The sequence below is a fragment of the Pleurodeles waltl genome, chromosome 2_1, assembly GCF_031143425.1.
Source record: "Pleurodeles waltl isolate 20211129_DDA chromosome 2_1, aPleWal1.hap1.20221129, whole genome shotgun sequence".
Classification (NCBI taxonomy): domain Eukaryota; kingdom Metazoa; phylum Chordata; class Amphibia; order Caudata; family Salamandridae; genus Pleurodeles; species Pleurodeles waltl.
In genome coordinates, this window is record NC_090438.1 from 766,367,070 (window position 1) to 766,387,709 (window position 20,640).

The following is a 20,640-nucleotide window of genomic DNA, read 5'->3' on the forward strand; positions in this document are numbered from 1 at the left end:
ACCATTGTTTGGTGGAGATTCTAATCTTTGTAGTCTTGTCGTCTTCTCTACACCAGGATACACATTATTGCAGACTGCTGTATAAAGACGCCGGAGGAACAATCACATTGACAAAATTACAGATACACAAGATCACTGAAGACATTACCTCGGGCACTTTACACAGCTGTGGTGTAGCAGATACATTTACCCAATGAGGTAGCACTTGATAATTAGCCAGCAGAGAGTACGTACTCCATTGGGTAGACATTTTGTGCAAACCTGTGGCCTCTTCTTGGATGAATAAGCTGGTCAAGATGCATTCTAGCACCAATGCTTATTTCATAGAAATCAAACCTGAGTGGGAAGAACTGAAGCTCCCCCACACACAGGGGACCACCACCTTCCCAGGGCCCCCTCCACTCACAGCTGAAGGCCATGTGAGGCATGCCACTGGATGAATGTGGGTGGGTGGTCACAGGGGCTGGCTGCAGGTGTGCCACTGCGACCAGGTCCCCCCTGCTGGATTAAAAAAAACCTAAACATTCACTGAAAAAAAGCAAAGGCTACAGGGACGTTACAGTTAGGAATTATCCTTTAAAAAAAAATTAGAAATTCACAGAAAAAAAACATGGTTAGAGGGACTTTATAGTGAGGTTCTGAATTTACATGCAGTAGTAATCCAGCTGTTATAGGTAAGAATTATTGCAAGTAACTATAACTCATGCCCTAAGGTAACTAAAACTTGTGCCCTCGCCATGCACACCTAATTACCCCACATAGAATATCATTGTTGACATCTTCTATGGCTTCATTGATATTATCACTGCAACATTTGCAATAAAATTATTCATGAGAAAACTGTGCACGGCGGGCCACGAGTCATAGTTAGCTTAGGGCATGAGTTATAGTTCCTTGAAATAACTCTAACAGCTGAATTTCTATGGTTTTGTGCATGTAAATTGAGCACCTAAGTATAACATCCCTCTAACGTTTGGTTTGTTCAGTGACAAAAAAATAATATAAATATATAAATATATATCTATATATATTTATTTATATGTATACAGATATATATATATATATATATATATACATATATATATATAGCAAACTGAAAATGCGGCTTAATCGTGGCGCCGCGCTCCTTAAAACCGGTGCTCAGACCGAGGGCAAGCCGTACCCTCGATAAATTAATGAAAAAACAAAGTCGGTCGAGCACTCCACCAGGGATGTTTATATTTTAAAATGTATTCAAGTAACTGTGACAAACAAAGAACAACGCGTTTCGACCAACACGGTCTTTATCGAGTTCTAAAATTCATGAATCCATTTGTGTCTTATTTATAGCTACTTGCACTATTAGCCAGAATGATGCATGCTGGAACTGATAGTACCACATGCAAAGAGATAGAAATAATAAAAATACTACGACCAATCATTTCATATTGATCTGAATGATTATGCTAACAAATATAGTATGATTATATACATTTATAAATTAAATTTATAACAATTATGAACCACTAATGAAAAATTATTATTCAGTTAGATTAAACAATAGGAGCATATACAATTTAATTGATCATTGTATTATCCAAAATTAAAGTTTCAGATGCGTATTTTATCACTCAAATTCCAGATTTGTTCATCTTTCACACTGAAAACACCAATTTAAATAAATGTGTGCCAAATGGAGTTAGATACACTTCTTAACCAATTGATTTTAACATCATCTTAAATATTCTCAAGTGTCTGTGATAAATAGTATGAGAACACTAATACATCAGGTACAGGAATTATTACTGTTTCAATTTATAAATGGACATAGAGTTCCTCATCATAATTCATCCCATAAGGGGCCCTCGTTCGCATTTGAATTATTTATCTGGATTCTAGTTGACGCAGTTTCTTAATTCGATTGCCCCCTCTTTCCTGATCTGGTATGTGATCTATCCCGTAATACCTTAAACTTTTCCAATCACTTGATGTGTGTGTTTGCAAATGTTTAGCAGTTGCGTATGTGATATCTTTATTGGTTATTGCTCTAATGTGCTCTAGTATCCTTTTCTTTAACATGCAAATGGTACTTCCTATATATTTGAGACCACAATGGCATTCTATAAAATAGATTACAAATTTAGTGTTACAAGTGATTTTATGTTTAATCACCAACCTCTGTCCATTCGGGAGTGATACCGTCTTTATTAACTTGCCTATTTTGCATGCTTTGCAACTATTACACTTGGAGAAACCCTTTTGTTCTTGTTCCAACCAATTAGAATCTTTTCTTAAGGTAAAGTGACTTCTCACCACCATATCTTTAATACTCAGTGCTTTTCTGTATGAAAAATTAGGTTTGGAACCGACTAACGGCCCCAAATCTGAATCTTTCTCAATTATTTTCCAATGTTTCTCAATTATATTCCTTATACATCCACTTTCTTTTGTATATCTCATAATCATTCTAAGTGGTTCATTCACATTTAATTCTTTTTTCTTAAAAAGGATATCTTCTCGTTTCCTTGATGTAATCAAATTCATATTTTTCTTTAAAACATTTTCATTATATCCTCGATTTCTGAATCTTTCATAAGTTTCTGAGCATTTTAAATGTAACTCCTTATCATTAGAGCGGATTCTTCTCATTCTGATAAATTCCCCCATGGGTATACTCCTAATCAACGATTTTGGGTGGAAACTATGCCCGTGTAACACACTGTTACAAGCTGTATCTTTCCGATATACTGTTGTTTCTACTTTGTTATTCTCAATATAAATAGTAATGTCTAGAAAATTTATGGATGTTTTGCTGGTTTCACATGTAAATTTAAGACCTTCTTGATTATTATTGAGAATAGTGAAGTATTGCATGAATTCATCTCTAGAACCATTCCATATAATAAAAAGATCATCAATGAAACGGACCCACAGTAAAACTTTCTCAACAAAATAATCATTATTTTTATCCCATGCAATTTCTCTTTCCCACCAACCGATCACCAAGTTGGCATAGTTTGGGGAAAGAGAAATGCCCATGGCAGTGCCACACAATTGATGAAAAATCTCATGATTAAACATAAAAATATTATTCTTTAAGCACATGTCAATCATGGCTAACAGCATGTTAGAGTGTTCTAGTTCTTTAATGTTACGTTGCTTTAAAAAATATTCAACTGCCTTTAATCCTACTTCATGATTTATAGATGTATATAGCGAGACTGCATCAATTGTAACCAACAAATAATCTTCATGCCAGTCCAAATCCAACAAAATATTTAATAAATCTCCAGAGTCCTTGATATATGAACTCAGTGTTCTAACCATCGGGGCAAGATAAATGTCTACATAATCCGACAACCTTTCAAATAGTGAATCACATGCTGATACAATCGGTCTTCCTGGTGGTGATATTAGTGATTTGTGAATCTTTGGTAAAAAATAGATTGTCGGTAAAGTTGGATTTTCTTTTTTCAAATAAATATATTCCTCACGATTAAGTAATTGTTGTTGATGCCAACCATCCAATTTAGAATGCAGTTGCATAGTCATGCTCTTTAACGGATTTGTGGTTAGTTTCTTATAATCATGTGGATTATTCAATTGCCTATAGGCTTCCTTCATACAGTATAATCAGATGTGTTGAGAATTACGATATTGCCTCCCTTGTCCGCTGATTTTATTATTATCTGATTATTTAACATCAAACTTCTCAATGCTAATCGTTCCCTCTTGGTCAAATTTCCTGGATGATTCATATGTCTTTTATTACACAGTCGTTCAATATCCTCTAGCACAAGTTCCGAAAATAAATCCACTTTATTTCCAGGTGACAATATTGGACAGAACTTTGATTTCTCTTTTAATCCAGAAGGTTTATGAGCTTTGATGTCAATATTTAATTGTTGTAAAATGTCATGTTCTGTATAAGCTTCATCTTGTAAGTCATGAGATAAGTCAAATAAAGTTTTTAGGTCAGCGACTTGATCTATTCTTGGTTGAATCTCTTCCGGTTCTTCAATCATCTTACTAATCATATTAGAAGTTACCTTTTTACTTTGCTGTGCATGAAATTTGAGTAGTTTCAACTTTCTCACAAATTTATAAATGTCAATCCGAGTATCCGCATAATCAAAATGAATCTCAGGGCAAAATGACAAACCTTTATTCAAAATTTTCTCTTCTGTATCAGTTAATTGATAGTTCGAGAGGTTTACTACTAAATTTGGGGTCATTGTTACTTCTTCTGACTTCACAGAGGGTATTGTCTTTTTTCTGCCTCTTTTGGCTCTCCTTGTTTTTCTCTTATTGATCCAATTTGATTGCGTCTGAAGCCAGAGCCACGACCCCTGCTTCTGCCCCTTCCTCTCGATAGTTTTTGATCCAAATAAAGTACCTACATTTCCTCTAAAAAAGTGCTGCCATCCATAGAGCCCTCTCCCTCACTTGATTCAACTTCTGATTCTATGGAAGTTTCTTCATCATTGCGTTGTTGTTGAAATTTGTTATATCTCGATTCTTGTTTCAGATGTTCAAATCTTTTTGCAAAGGTATATACCCTGCCAAATTTATAATCTTTCTCATCCCTTAAATATTTGCTTCTTTTTCTCTCTTGAATCTCATCCTCATAATTATTGAGTCGCTTCTCCATAGTTTGTTGTAAGGAAATCTGTTCACTTTTATCATCATAACTACTAAGTTTGTCTTCTAATTCTTTAATTTTTGTTTGAACATCTTCTACATCTGATTTTGCATGTTTTATAAGAATCCTCATCATGTTTAGTGAACATTGTGTATTATTTTCTGCCCATTCCGTGTATAGTTCAGGTTTCATCCCTGAATATGTTGGAATTTTCAGAATTCGTAGACCTCTTGGAATTCTTTTTACCTCAATATACTTTTCTAAGGAAAGAATCTCCCAGCTTTTATTAATTTATTTTTTGTAATATTTTTCCAATTAAAAAAATAGTTGCTTCACAGATAAGTTTTTACATAAGTTCACCGCTGTATCTGTTAATTGTTCCTCATTGTACACTTTACTGGTATCAAAAAGCTTTGTTGCTATCTCCACTCTTTTTGCTTTTCTATTCTCCATTTGAATGTAGTATTTCAAACGTTCTCTCTTTCAACAGCTTTCACAATTTCACAGTACACGTTTCTGGCTTTGATATAGTTTTGAAATATGCTCCTTGGTGGCCCCAAACACTTATAGCCGTGATGGATTTGTTTGTCACAGTTACTTGAATAAATTTAAAAATATAAACATCCCTGGTGGAGTGCTCGACCGACTTTGTTTTTATATATATATATATATATATATATATATATATATATATAATTATTGGTGTTATTATTATTACAATTTTAATCCATTCTACACAGAGTTAATTCTGCCACAGAACTCACTACCACAAATTAACCCTCCAAAGGAATCTTTAGCATCTGTTAATCCTTAAATTGAACACAGAGGGGATATATTTACAAGAAAGTGGTGCAATTTTTCTTGGGTGCCCCTACCGCCATCTAACTACACCATGGTTGCACCATATTTATTATAGCGTAAACATTTTTTACTTTATTGTGGTGCTTTGCTGCACTAGCATCAAAACTTTTGCCGATAGTGCAGCAAAGCACAAGGAGGCCCATTGATTTTAATGGGTGCATCATTTTAATGCTTGCCCCAAGCAGGTGTTAACAAAGATGGAATAAATGGCTTAGTGAAATGTAAATTTCACTGCACCATTTTTTCGGGCCTCCTAAAGGGGGAACGCCCCCCCCCTGCATACATTATGTCTGGCGCAGGCATAATGATAATGTGGCTTAAGGAGTTACAAAGTGGTGGAACGCATCCATTGTGCCACTTTGTAAATATGGCGTGGGGAAAAGGTCTCTTTAGCGCCGCCTTAGCATCAACAAAATGACGCTAAGGAGGCGCAAGGGACTTGTAAATATGCTCCAGAATATTTAAGGATTAGCCAAATGCCACACATCGCCCTGCCCCCTTGATATTTCAAACTACACCGAAACCTCTGTACATGCCAAGCAATGCAATCACTGACATAGTCAGTGGGTTTTTGTTTTGCTGACGAGTGGGCACGTGATCAAGGGAAAGGAGCAGAATGAAGGATTTAATTTTCAGTATGGCTTGACACTGCTGTACTTGCCTGCCAGAGCTTATATCATTAAAGCCATGGGCGTAGCATGGGCTCTTGCAGCCCCTGCTGTCCAGAGGCACCCACACATCTTTAATGTCAAACGCTCCTGCTGGCCTCCTGAAAAGGAATTAAAAAAACACAACTTAAAAATTGTTAGGCCAGCGAGGCCAGTTAAGACCTGTTTGCTCTGGCAGAGGTATTAAAACACCAACAGGAGACACCCAGAGTTAATTCTGCTGCCAATGCAGCCTTACATCTACAGACCGGACCCTTGCTTGACAGTGGTGCCTCCAAGGTGCTTGTAGGCTTGCCCCAACTCTGCTAGCGCAGGTGCTTTAATTATAAATTTATTAATGAGTGTTATGTATTTTGAATAATGAATTATGTAGAAAATGAATAACGTAGAAAAATAATGCACGCATTTAAAATGTAAAAATGTGACCTCGAAGAATGGCCACTAGTGTTCACGAAATGTACTAATTGATGATTAATACTTATGAAATATTGATAATGTACTAGACTTATGTAGTAATATGTCATATTAAGGGTCATGAAGTGTGCTCTAGCTTTATTAATTGGAGGCCTTAACTTAGCGAGTGTCTTGGCCTAGGCTTGCCAGGCCTCATGCAGAAGCTGTATTTGTTAGCGGTTAAAAAATATGCTGACCAAGTGAACTATACTGTGAAATGTCCATTGTCTTGTTAAAAGTGCTTAACAGAAGCTTTTCGTGAGAACTGACTGTAAGGGGACGATGTATCCACTAGTGTAACAACTTATGTGTAATGTGTGTGATTTGTACTTTCCCAGGACGAGAACAATGAAGACACTGGCTGGAGCTGAAGATGCAACAATATTGTTACCTGACGAGCTGGATCATGAGGACATCGTAAAGGGACCAATCAACTTCATGTGAAGAGTGAAATATTAGAATTAATAGATTTGGTGTAGAAATATTATTGGGTAAAGTGCTAACGTATGATTAACTGACCAATAGGGAATTAGGGGATAGTTTAGGTGACTTTGATATAACAATGCAACAGAGGAGAATTATTCAGATATTTTTCCAAGATTTTGAGTGAAGAAGAGACTTTAGGAAAGATTCGAGATTCATTCTGTCATTGGGCTCATACTCTCTGACTGAGAGCCTGATGCTTTACTGATCGATTGATGACCTGAGGACGAAGAATGATTCTGCTTGCTGACCCATACCATGGATAGGTAGATAAGACGAAATGTGACTGTTATGCATTTTATGCCTTTTCTTTCTAGGTACCAAGTGCGCTGTTTTGACAGATCTGTAGCTAGATGTTTTTCTAAATTTGTGTTCTAAATTGTTTTGCATGAAGCCCAACATGCTGATGCACTCAAAATGACTGACGAATTACAGGGACTAATGATTGACGAGTTATTTTGCTGAATTCTACGTATGTTATAACTTCGTCGCAGCTGACTCTGCTATTGATTTGCACTGTAGCTCTAGAATGTGTTGTGGTTCAAGCTTTGATTAGATTGCGTTTTTTCCGCCGCTTTGGACAACCAGTATTGTTCATATATGTGTTTCATTTGATTTTTAGATTAATCTACATGACTTTAGCATTGTTAAAATAAGGGAAGTAAACTTACTAAACTTTCACTAAAGGTGTGACTGTTCATGGCTGAAAAGTCATGGTGCGTGACATTTACTGACTCCATTAAATATTGATTTTATTGATTACTAATGATTATTGATTATTGTGTATTGATTATTGATTTATGTACGGGAGCAATGGTAAGAACTTCTTAGTACGAGTCAAAAGGTTCACCAACCTATTTGCGTCCGCTTGTAAGTTTACTTATTAAGGTCTGATGCGCTAACACCACCACCCTCTCTGTTTGATTGAAAGAGGTGGCCAGATGAGGCCTCAAGACCTACCTAGCACTGCCAATCACAGAGAGAGTGTGATTACCTTCTGAGTGCTCTGGAAGTAAGGATGACTTTGGAGGAACGGAGCATTGTGATGAGAAGAACGTTTTGTGCTGCAGAAAAAAAGAGAGAAATTATACAAAATATCAATGTTACTTAAGGGAGGAACTAAGAAAGGGAGATGTGTGCCACTCAAGCCCTGAACATTACTGTGCCAAGGATGTAGCTATCAAAAGTGAAGCAGAAGCAATAGAAACGGCTCTGGGGATGAGAATTAGTTATGTTGTTTATTATCAGAAATTGAGACGTGGATCAGTTTTCCTTGCTTGTAATATGACTCCTGGCACCGCGCTATGCCGCTACTCGGGAAAGGCCTACTGACCCTACTGGCCAGTCCTGACTGTTACATTCCCATTTCCACCCTAAACAACTCCCCACCAACAGACTCTGAAATACTCCATTCTTCCCACTAACCCTTACAAATTCGACTGCACACTCTGCATCCACAATCCACAGCTTTGTACTACAACCTGCAGCCAATCCCCCAGACTACCAGGCCAGTACTTACACATATACATGTTTCCTGAGAGTCTTTATTGTGTGGAAAAATAACAATTAGGTGAGTGGAATTATTCTTTCTGTCTGAGCAAAAGTCAGAGAATGTTCTCTATGTGTACAAGGGCGTGGCATTGAGTCAGGGGTCACTTATGGATGGTAGAGTTAGGAGGTGGTGTGCAACTAATGCCCTCTACAAATATTCATGTAAATTCCACTTTGTTTGTTTCCTTCCTGTAAGATTAACGTTTCAAAAAATGCTCTCAAGTGTTAAAAAAGGGGTAGTTGCAAGTGGAGATCCAAAGATGAGGCTACAAGAGATCTTTTTTCTATGGAGATCTTGGAATATTTGCTCAAGGTATTAAAAGAAGGATGATGCCAGGAATCATGTGGCCAGGTTTGATGTCTATAGAGAACGTGTGTGTGTGTGTGTGGGTGGGTGTGAATACAGTGTGTGTCTCAGTCCAAACAAGGGTGGACAGTGATTAACAATAGTGTATATGCTGAGTCAATCAGCAAAGAAACATCACTTATGTCATGAGTGGGCCCCTTTAAGGCAGTGTCCTCTCAAGGAACTGTCCCCTTGACAGCCAAGATTTAGGGCCTGATTACAACTTTGGAGGACGGTGTTAAACCGTCCCAAAAGTGACGGATATACCACCTACCGTATTACGAGTTCCATAGGATATAATGGACTCGTAATACGGTAGGTGGTATGTCCGCCACTTTTGGGACGGTTTAACACCGTCCTCCAAAGTTGTAATCAGGCCCTTAATGTCATATCAGAGTGGGACTTTCACAGAGCCTTGTCATTTTTGGTGAACACCGTTCTTAAGTTCTGGTCTCTGTCAGGGGGCTGGCCTCTACCTGACACTTTATTTTCTCAGGGGTTAGCCCTTCTCAAACTTGCCTTTCAGACTCGTTGATCTTCAAGTGAGGTGAATTCTCAAGGACCTCATGTCTCGACAGAAGCTTTCCTTCAACAGCTCTGCTACCATGTCTGCCATGTGGCTCCTCTGCCCTGGGAGGGGTCTGACTCCTTAGAAATATTGTACAAGGTCAGGGAACTGGCTCTCACAAACTCTCTGCATTTCAAGTGCACTGGTTGTGCAATGTCATTGAAAATATGTGTTCAACTATTAATTACAAAATACTACTATAAACTAATGTCACCAAAGCCATCTAAATTAAATTTACAAAATGTTTTCAAATAAAATATGCCAAGATAACAATAAACAAGAACAGTGTTCAGTCCCTTTGAATTTGCATGTCTCCAAATTGCTCCAGTGAGTTACATAGTCTTCTTCCTTTGACACTGCATGCATTTTTAGGCCTGGCGTTAGTCATGATCTTTTGACTTTCCTAAAATTATATATATAATTCACCATTGTGCTAGGAAAAGGATATTGGAACATAGAAGAGCCATTAAAAATTATGATAGTAATTATCCCGTGGCAAGACACTTCCATGACACACACTTTGGAAACGAAAACCTACTTCAGTTTATAGTGATCGATCAGGTTAAAGTGAATTGTCAAGGAGGAAACAGAGAAAGGGAGCTATGGATTTTGGAATTAAAATATATAAAATAATTTGATGCATTGGATCCTTTGGGGCTGAATTTCAGTGACAAAATGTGTATACACTTGGGATAAAAGTAAATGATTTGAAGAAATGTATGAGCCTTTTGAAGTTGTATAATATTTTATCAATATTTTGTTAATCTTTTTTATTATTTAGGGTAGTGGGTATTTTTGTATTCAAACTCCCCAAAGCTGTTTTGGTAGGTATTGGCGAAGTTGCATCTAATTTGAAGATATGTTGATAATAAGGTTGTAGGCTTTTTATATAGTGGAATATGAGATATGCATTCAGTTAAAAAAATACTAAAAGTGTTATGGAAACCCAGTTACAATATGATTTATAGAAATCATTTCTTGGCAATATTAATAAGAGCAGGTTCACAGTCTTCCCACTAGGGTTAGGACAATATTTTTTATAAAAGTTTGAAAAGAAAGAAATTACCATGTACAAGAATAGTGATCAAAAGGGTTGATATAATAGGACATTAAAAGTAAATAGGAATAGAATGTATTCTTTGAAAATATAGATACAAATAAGAATGTACGTCTATATGTTTAGAAATCCTTTCACCATTCTAAGATGGCCGCCAATATGTGAATGTTCACACTGAGATGTGGACGAAAGTCTGTTTTTTATGTTTGGTGCTATTAACAGATGTGCTTTACAAACCTACTCCATCCGTGACCAAGGCTACGGCTGATACGCGTTGGAGGGCAGTCTTTTTTCTCCACAATAAAACAATTTGTTTCTACTGACAGTTACTTGGAGGTGTCCTGGCTTTCCTTGTTATCAAGAGGAAATTTGAAGATTTATGGGAGTTCTAGGGCTTGGCTGGGACCACTGCGATATTGCTTCCACATTCCAGACTTTGATTTAGGGTATTTGTTTTGCAAATGTAGGAGCATGCTGCGATCGTGAATAGTTCACCATTCAACTTCGTGAACAATGGAACTGTGTATTTAAGATTGACGAGCACCTTTAGTATGAGGACGTTGGAGGAAACACTGACTGGAATGCAGACTAAATTATTCATGCGTTTTAAACGCGTAGATGCTTCGACGCGCTGGATGAAGCTTCAAACGTAATACAAAAATAAAGACTCACGCGCTTTCAGCATGTGTTTGTCCTGAGAGTATGTGACCCGTAATTTGCGAGTCATCAGAGTTAACACTGCCGAGTCTACAATAACGGCTTTGAGGACGTCCGTACGAGGAGCTAAACAATGATTTATGTGCTGTTTAAACGTGTGTAGGCTCAAAGGGGACGCCCACATGAGGAGTATATTGTGCAATGAAAAATACAACTGTGCAACTCCGAAGAGAGTCAGCATTGCAAGTTTATAAGGACTATACTGTGGATGTCCATATGAGGAGTATTAAGTAAAGAAAAATGAAGATTGTGGAAAGGTTTTATGATTTGGTTTCTGATATCTGGCATGCCTCAAGTCCTCCGGCTTGGATTCCCTTTTTGCCCTGGTGAGAAGCATTGTGGGTAAACACAGATAAGTGCACTTTTCATAACATCAATTGGATTGTAGTAATGATGCCACATATGTGGATTGGATACGAAAATATCTGGCTATGAGTACAATTTGAACTGCTAATATAAGTGGCTACAACTACTCTGTGTATTTATGTGCATTTTGTGAGACAAAAGAAGTCTATTGTTACTTCAAGGTGTGTTTTGTAAAGACTATTCAGTGTCTTTATGGATGGAATTGAAATGAAAGGAAAGGGGACAGGTTATAAGAGGACATAGTTAAATGAGATCATCGGTGCATTCTAAGTATGAAGTTGGAATTATAAACATATATGTAAAAGGACATTTTGGAGGACAATGTTTTACATTTACAATCTTTATGAAGCAGCAGCAGAGTGGACTACTTGCAGAGGTTGAATGACGCATGTTGTCCACATCCAATGATAGTACTGGAAGTATACATACACATATATAGATAAGATTTAACTATATTTTACTGGAGAAACATGGCTTCCTCTTTGGAGGCTCAACGCAAAGAGAAGTCTAAGAAATTATTTTTTTCCCAACTGGAAGAAGCCTAAGTGGATCAACCCGATCCTAGTAATATAAGGACTGAAGCAAAAATACAAGTTCTATATCAGAGACTGGAAAAATTATGTAGAAAATAATTGTCCTATTGGTGGTAGATTGAGTCTCTGCAAAGGTATGTTTATGTCAAAAGAGTACCCAGGGGTCTTCGTGTTTATACAATTCCAACTTATGAGGACCCTGATCCTGAAATCTTGGAAGAATGGGCAGTGAATTCAAAACAAAGTTCTGTAAATATGATAAGGATTTTGATAAGATATGCAGTGAAAGACAGAGTTAACATTTTGGAAGACATTGAAAAAATTAAAATAGAATTGTTAACAGCAGTAACACAAGATATACTAGATGAGTTTCTGATGGATATGGACAAGAAACTTACCTAATTTGAGGACAAAATTATAATAAAAAACTAAGACAATTTATATAAGATTTCAAAGACTATCAGGCTGGAAGGATTTTGACTTTTCATCGGAATTATGATCATATGTATACTGAGGAATCAATAAGTCCAACAGTGCATGACATTGCAAGAAAAGGATCATCTCCAAAGGTACAAGAAGAAAGCAATGTTTCAGATAGTAACCTCTCGGATGTATCAGATTCAACTTTGTCAAAAGGATTGGATTTAGATAAGGCTACGAATAGGTCCAATTTTTTAAAACAGTTTCAACTTCTGAATCAGGGGAGGACAGAACAACACAGAGAACCTCATTTTCAGAGGGGCGGAGGGAGAGGAGGAAGAGGAATAGGCCAGCAAAAGAGAGGAGACACAAGAGAAGATTTAGGCTTTGGTGTAATGGCAACAAGGGCCTGCAAACAAACACGATGAATGTGATTAACTTGTCAAAGAGAGGCCTATCTGAAGAGGAAGAGATCCTCTTATCTCTAGGCCTTTCCTTTTGCCCTACCAGTAGGTTGGATTATACACAAACTAGAATTGATTTGTTTAAATTTGTGAGGAAGTTGAAGCTTAAAAAATGGTATTGGACTAAGAATAGGAAATGTCCACAATTGAAAAGAAGTTTGGAATTAAGCAAACTGTGTATTACAGATATTGACACTCTACATACTTTGACTGATTTATGTGATGGGACTGTAGCACATGAAGATCCAATTATGAATTTGGAGACACTGGGTTTGATGGTGAATGCGACATGTCCCAGTACCTTTGGACCCAAATCTACCTTTTTACCACCTATACAGTGCAATGCATTGGAGGTATTTGAATGAGATGTGATTCAACAATTAAAAAGCATTAGATATAAATAAAGTAATGCAAAGATAAGGAATTAATCAAAACTACAATTGAAAGCTTTAATGGAACTAAAACAGGAGAGAAGCATTGTTATTAGACAATCTGACAAAGGTGGCAATGTAGTAATTTTGAATGTTGATAAGTATTTGGTAGAGGGAGCAAGACAGTTAAGTGATAGAAACTGCTACATGAAATCTAACAGAGAGGAGGTCAGGAGAACTAATTAACACTACTTTGGAATGCTTTGTAATTAGAAAGAAATGCGTTTGATAGAATGGGAAGAGTATTCTTTTTGTTAAAGGTAAATCTCCAAAGATCCCTATTCTATATCTTTTACACAAGGTGCACAAGGATAAATTAAATCCACTGGGGAGATCGTTTGTGCCAGCTATGGGTTCCCTTTTGGAAAATACCTCTAAATATATTGATTATTTTCTCAGTGTGTTTGTAGAGACAATACCATCTTATGTGAAAGACAGTACACCTTTTGTGAAGATCACAGAAGACATACAATGAGAAGATGGCTATTTGCTGTTGACATTAGATGTTACGAGTCTTTATACCAGCATTGATCATGAGTTCGGCCTGAAAGCAATTAAACATTATGGGGGTCATTCTAATCTTGGCGGGCGCCAAGCGGGAACCGCCAGAAGACCGTACCGCGGTCAAAAGACCGCGGCGGTCATTCTGAGTTTCCCGCTGGGCTGGCGGGCGACCGCCAGAAGGCCGCCCGCCCGCCCAGCGGGAAACCCCCTTCCACGGGGATGCCGGCTCTGAATGGAGCCGGCGGATTGGAAAGGGTGCGACGGGTGCAGTTGCACCCGTCGCGATTTTCAGTGTCTGCTATGCAGACACTGAAAATCTTTGTGGGGTCCTGTTAGGGGGCCCCTGCAGTGCCCATGCCATTGGCATGGGCACTGCAGGGGCCCCCAGGGGCCCCACGACACCCGTTCCCGCCAGCCAGGTTCTGGCGGTCACAACCGCCAGAACCAGGCTGGCGGGAAGGGGGTCGGAATCCCCATGGCGGCGCTGCCTGCAGCGCCGCCATGGAGGATTCTTCAGGCCAGGGGAAAACCGGCGGGAAACCGCCGGTTTCCCTTTTCTGACCACGGCTTTACCGCCGCGGTCAGAATTGGCCTGGATGCACCGCCAGCCTGTTGGCGGTGGGTCGGAATGACCCCCTATATGCAGGCGAGATATATATCATTACTATTACACACAGAAATGTTGTGTGATATGATAAATTATTGTTTGAGGAATAATTTCTTTTTCTTTGATAATCAGATATACAGACAGTTGCAAGGAACTGCTATTTGTGAAGGTGCATCGATTCCATATTAGTAATTTGGAATGGTGATGTGTCTTCAGCTCTGAGATTTGTTCAGAATTTGAATCAGAATGATTACAATTTAAGGTTTGTTGAACAGCATAGTTCAACAAGTATTGAATTTTTGGATGTGGAGACAGTGGTAAAGTGATCAACAGGGTTTATGTAATAAGACATTAAAAGTAAATCAGAATAGAATGCATTGTTTCAAATATAGATATAAATAAGATTGTACATCTATATGTTTAGAAATCATTACACCATTCTAAGATGACCGCCAATATGAGAATGTTTACACTGAGATGTGGACGGAAGTCAGTTTTGTATGTTTGGTGCTATTTATAGATGTGTTTTACAAACCTACTCCATCCGTGACCAAGGCTACGGCTGAAACGCTTTGGAGGGGAGTCTTTTTTCCCCACAATAAAACAATTTGTTTATACTGACAGTTACTTGGAGGTGTCCTGGCTTTCCTTGTTATCAAGAGGAAATTTAAAGATATAACTCACTTAATACAAGTGGATTTCTGCCAGCCATCTTCAACATACAGCATGGGGCAATGGGTGATTCCACTTTTGCCATTGGCAAACTAAACAGAGTGACTGCATTTCCCTCTTTCAGAAGAAAAACACAGGCACCGGCAAGAGAGATATGTTGCTGCAAGGCAGAAGGTCCCTCCAGTACCTGAGCCTACTATGCGAAAGTTAACTATTCTAGACCAAGAAGATATTTTTGCTTTTAGCCAATATGATTTTTAATATTGGCAAAGGCTTTCCAGCACCCCCTGGTAAAAAGATTTCCAAAACCTGTGAAAAAACAAGCACAGAAAAAGGCTTTCAGTAAACACTACACCTATTGACATTGTTATTGCCTGTTCATTTTGTGATACACAGCACACAATTCGGGCTTCTGGCCTTATAGAAGTTGCATAATTAGTTATAATTAGCATTGCTCAATTCTCATCAAAAGTTACTCTAAGCATGCCTTTCTCCTTATCCTGGTTTTCACGATTGTTCAGTAAGCCATCTGAGTGTTGACAGTTGGTCATGAGTTTGAGCAGAATCAAGTAAGCCTTTCATCCTTGTGATGTCAATAAACTGTCCTGTTGCGCAGCGGCACGCAGCATGAGCCGAACATTCGACTTGGGATGCGGTGCGCGGCAGTAAGCCTCTCCTGTTTAACTCGAGGCCCCAAATTGGGCATGGGGCTTCGTTTCTATACTGGCTCGGCGCACCCCCATTGACTCCTATGGTTTTCCCCCACTTACCTTCTATTATGTTCCTTCTCTCTTGCTGTCACCCTGGTTTTTTCTCCCTTTTTTATGTTTTCCTTTACCCATGATTCCCCTCTCTTTCACAGCCTGCCTTGGTTCCCTTTTCACTATGGTGCCTTGTCTATTGCTTTCTGTGTATTGTTCCCTATCTAATATGGTGTCCTTTTACTTCCTGCCAGTCGTTTCCTGTTCTGTGGGTATTTAAGAGCTGTGGTTCCTTTTTTTCTTGCGCTGCAACACTTCCTTTTGGATGGTGGTCTTCGCTCCTTCTCCTTTGTGTCAGATACTGATTCCGCTCTTGTTCCAGTCTTTCCTGTTCAGTTCGTCTCGTGTTCTGAACTTATTGATCTTTTGCTCTTTTTTCAGGAGGTCCTTTTTGAGTTTTTTTCCCCTTTTTAATTTTTTTTTCCCCTCTGGCACTCTCTCTTAAGGACACAGACTGCCCTTGGCGTTCCCATCGCCTTTAGCACAGTGGCTACCAGAAAGAGTCACCCCTATCCTGGCCAAGGCAGAACCTGCAAGAACAAGAACCTCGTCACACGTTCAGCAGACTCCAGGCTCAGGCAACGAGTAAGTTGTGACAGATTGCAGCGCCAACTTAACCCAACTCATCAAACAGAATGGATGACACTGTAGCGGCGGCTGAAGACCGCGATCAGTCTCTTCTGGGAACCATTCAAACCAGGCCCAGGAACCGCAACAATTACGAAACGAGAATGCTGCCTTACGACAAGCTTTGGCCTTTCGCAGTACAGACGTTCCTACCATTTCCACAACAACTCCTCGGTTTTCTGGGGAACCAACTAAGCTGTGAGAGTTTCTAGAAGAATTGACTGTCTACTTTGCTTTCAGACCCACACAATTTGCGCATGCAAGACAAAGGTGGGTTATCTCATCAGTGCCTTATCCAGTCCTGCCTTGGCCTGAGCCACTCCGATTGTAGCCTCCAATGACCCGGTGTTGTCTGATTATCCAGCCTTTGTGAATCGCTTCAAACAAATGTTTGGCCACCCAGGATTAAAGGCCACCGCTGAAGAAGCACTCTGTGACATCCAACAAGGCTCTCAAGATGTCCTCCAACACGTCACAAGCTTTAGACAACTGGCTGCCGAAACAATATGGGTGGAGCGTACTTTGGTTATCCTTTTTCATAGAGGGCTATTAGTGCACTCTACCCCTGTGGAAGATCTTCGTGGACTGATGGATTTAGCTCTTTCTATCAAATACCGTCTCCAAGAACGACGTCTGGAGAAAAGAAGAAATAGAGGACCTTCTCAGTCAAGCACCCCACCTGTCTTTGTGCACCGTCTGGAAGAACCTCGACCTCCCTTAAGAGAAACCGAAGGCGAACCTATGCAGGTGGATACTACTCGTGGCCCACTTTCATTCAGTGAACGTGAAGAAAGACGGAAAAAAGGATTGTGCCTGTATTGTGGTGCTGCTGGCCATATGCTCCGTACATGCCCAGTTCGTCCTCTAAAGCCATCGGGAAACACTACTTCCCGTCCCCTGTAAGAAGGGAGGGGACGGGATCATCTGCAATACCTTCCATCAGTTCTGTCAAGGACAATGCCACAAACTTGCTCATGCTACCTGTGACCCTGCAGTTACCTGAAGGTCGTGAAGAAAGGACACTGGCCCTACTGGATTGTGGAGCTAGTGGCATTTATATGGATATGTCCTGGGCTCAAACACATCTAACACTAACACGGCCTAAGGATGTCCTGGAACAGGTACACACTGTAGATGGGTCTTTACAGTACTATCCTCTGGTCCAGTCGATATTACTTCCCCGATTCTAAGTCTGCAATTTGGGAAGCACCAAGAACACGTCTCTTTTGACTCGTTCCCTTTGGGAGAATGTATTTTCTCACTGAATATGAAAGGGAAATTCTCAAAGACTACCTCCAAGAAAATCTTCACAGTGGTCTTATTGGACCGTCTTCATCCCCGGCGGGGCTCCTCTTTTTTTTGTACCCAAGAAAAGAAAGATCTTCGCCCCTGTTTGGACTTTCGTGGTTTAAATAAGATCATTATAAAGGATCGTTATACATTACCTCTTATCAAGGATATTCTGGAAGCGGTCAGAGAGGCATAGCGGTTTACCAAATTAGATCTTCATGGAGCCTACCACCTTTTGCGCATCAAGAAGGGAGATGAGTGGAAGACTGCTTTTCGAACTCCATTTGGGCATTATGAATACAAGGTTATGCCTTTTGGCCTAACTAATGCCCCCTCAATATTGCAAAGGTTTATGGACTCTGTGTTCTCTGATTTGTTGAACCATGCAGTAGTGATATACTTTGATGATATTCTTATATATTCTAGACGTCCTGAACTTCATTCTACACACGTTAAACAGGTTCTACAAAGACTCAGGCAACATCAACTCTACTGTAAACCAGAGAAATGTGAGTTTGATAAAACCGAAGTCAAATACTTAGGCTATCATATCAGTCTCACTGGTATATCTATGGATCCAGAAAAGGTTCAAGCCATCCTAGACTGGCCTTCCCCTTTATCTATCAAGGAAACCCAATGTTTTTTAGGGCTGGCCAACTTCTATTGTTAATTTATCTTGGACTTTGCAGAACAGACTAGTCAAATTACACAAACACTAAAAAAGGAGAATCTACGAAATGGATTAGCTGGACAGACGCGGCTGAAGCAGCTTTTCAAAACCTAAAGAAGGCCTTCACTCAAGTTCCGATACCGAGACATCCGGACACCAACAGACAATGTGTTGTTGTTACTGACGCGTCTGAAAGAGCCATCGGAGCAGTATTACTACAACAACAAGATGACGATGGTTTAGAACACCGGGGGGCATATTTATACTCCATCTGCGCAAACGTTGCCCCGTATTTAAACTTTGACGCCTGAGCCCGCAGATAACAAAAGTCCGCCGTGTGCATCATTTTTTGGATGCGGCAACCCGCCTTGCGTTAATGATATGCAAGGTAGGCGTTCCCGTCTAAAAAATTACTTAAGCGGCCGTGCGTAGTATTTATGCTTTTGAGCAAAAATGACGCACGGCCAGGAGGTGGACCCGGAAAATAACACACAGCCCGATTTGCGTCAAAAATTAACGCCTGGGTCAGGGCAGGAGTTAAAATGGGGTAAACACACCTGTATTTAATCAGAAAACACAGAAGCAACAGCAGAGCAGCAGAGCAGCAAAAGGGAGACATGGAGGTGCTTCTCATCCAGCGTGCACGCAGACGCAGAGCCCAGCAGCTACAACAGCAGCTACAACAACACCAGCAGGGACCCCAAAGGCAGCGCAGAAGGCAGGAGAGGATATTCCGCCCCAGAACAATCCTTCATGGCCTCAGGGAACAGAACATCATCCAGAGGTACAGATTGAACTGGCAGGCCATTCAGCAGCTGCTGCAAAACATCGAACCGCAGTTGGCACCCACTTTGCTGACACCCCGCAGCATCCCAACAGAAACCAAGCTGCTTGCTGTACTTCACATGCTGGCAAGTGGCTCTTTTCAAACAACTGGTGCCCTGGTTGCCATCATTCTCTGCCTTTTTGCCCAAAGTACTGGATGCAATCATTGGACTTATACCCCGCCACATCTGCTTCCCTAACACACTGCAGAAGCAGCAGGAAACAAAACAGGGTTCTACCTCATTAGTGGCTTCTCACACGTCCTTGGTGCAATCGACTGCACACATGTACGCCTTGTGCCACCTGTTGCAACTGAACACCTCTACCGCAACAGGAAGCACACACACTCTATCAATGTGCAGGCCATAGTCCATAACCAAGGATTGATCACCAACTTCGTGGCTAAAGATCTTGGGAGTGTCCATGACTTATTCATCTTCCGTCACTGCACCATCAATGAACACTTCCAGGATGGACGGTATGGAAATGGACTACTTGTTGGTAAGTACAAAAACCTACTTATATACACACTGCACAGCAACCCTTTAGGACACACAACACATACACCACAACAGCAACATGTGAACAGGAACACTCTGAGGTCGTGACATCGCTAGCAATGTTTCTAGGGTCACCATTGAACCTGTCACACATCGGAAATTATTGTACAGTCTAATGTTAAGACGTCAAAGATCACAACGTGTGGAGTGGGTTGCCTAAATGTCACCTTACAAATTGTAAGTGTCCCAATGACGTTTACATTAATCTATTGCATAAGTCTAAAGGTATGGGATGTCAAGGGTACATTGATATGAACGTGTTAACAACACTGCCAAAATGATTCTGTGAATGGAACTATCATCTCACCCCCAATGAAGACACACGGACACCTGTATCACAAGTCACAATGCTAGGGAGGGCACACTGTACTGCAAATCCCAAAACATACTGCTGACAAACGGTCAGCAGCCAAACACTCGTTCAGCCAAGGAAACAACACGATGCAGATGGTGCATCCTACAAGCCTAGGATGCGACATAATAACACAAAAGAGTCACAGAGAACACAAGACAACTACTGCCATGAAAGTTGATTTCAATGGGGCTAGCTACATCAACATGATCCCATTCATTTTCTCTTGCAGC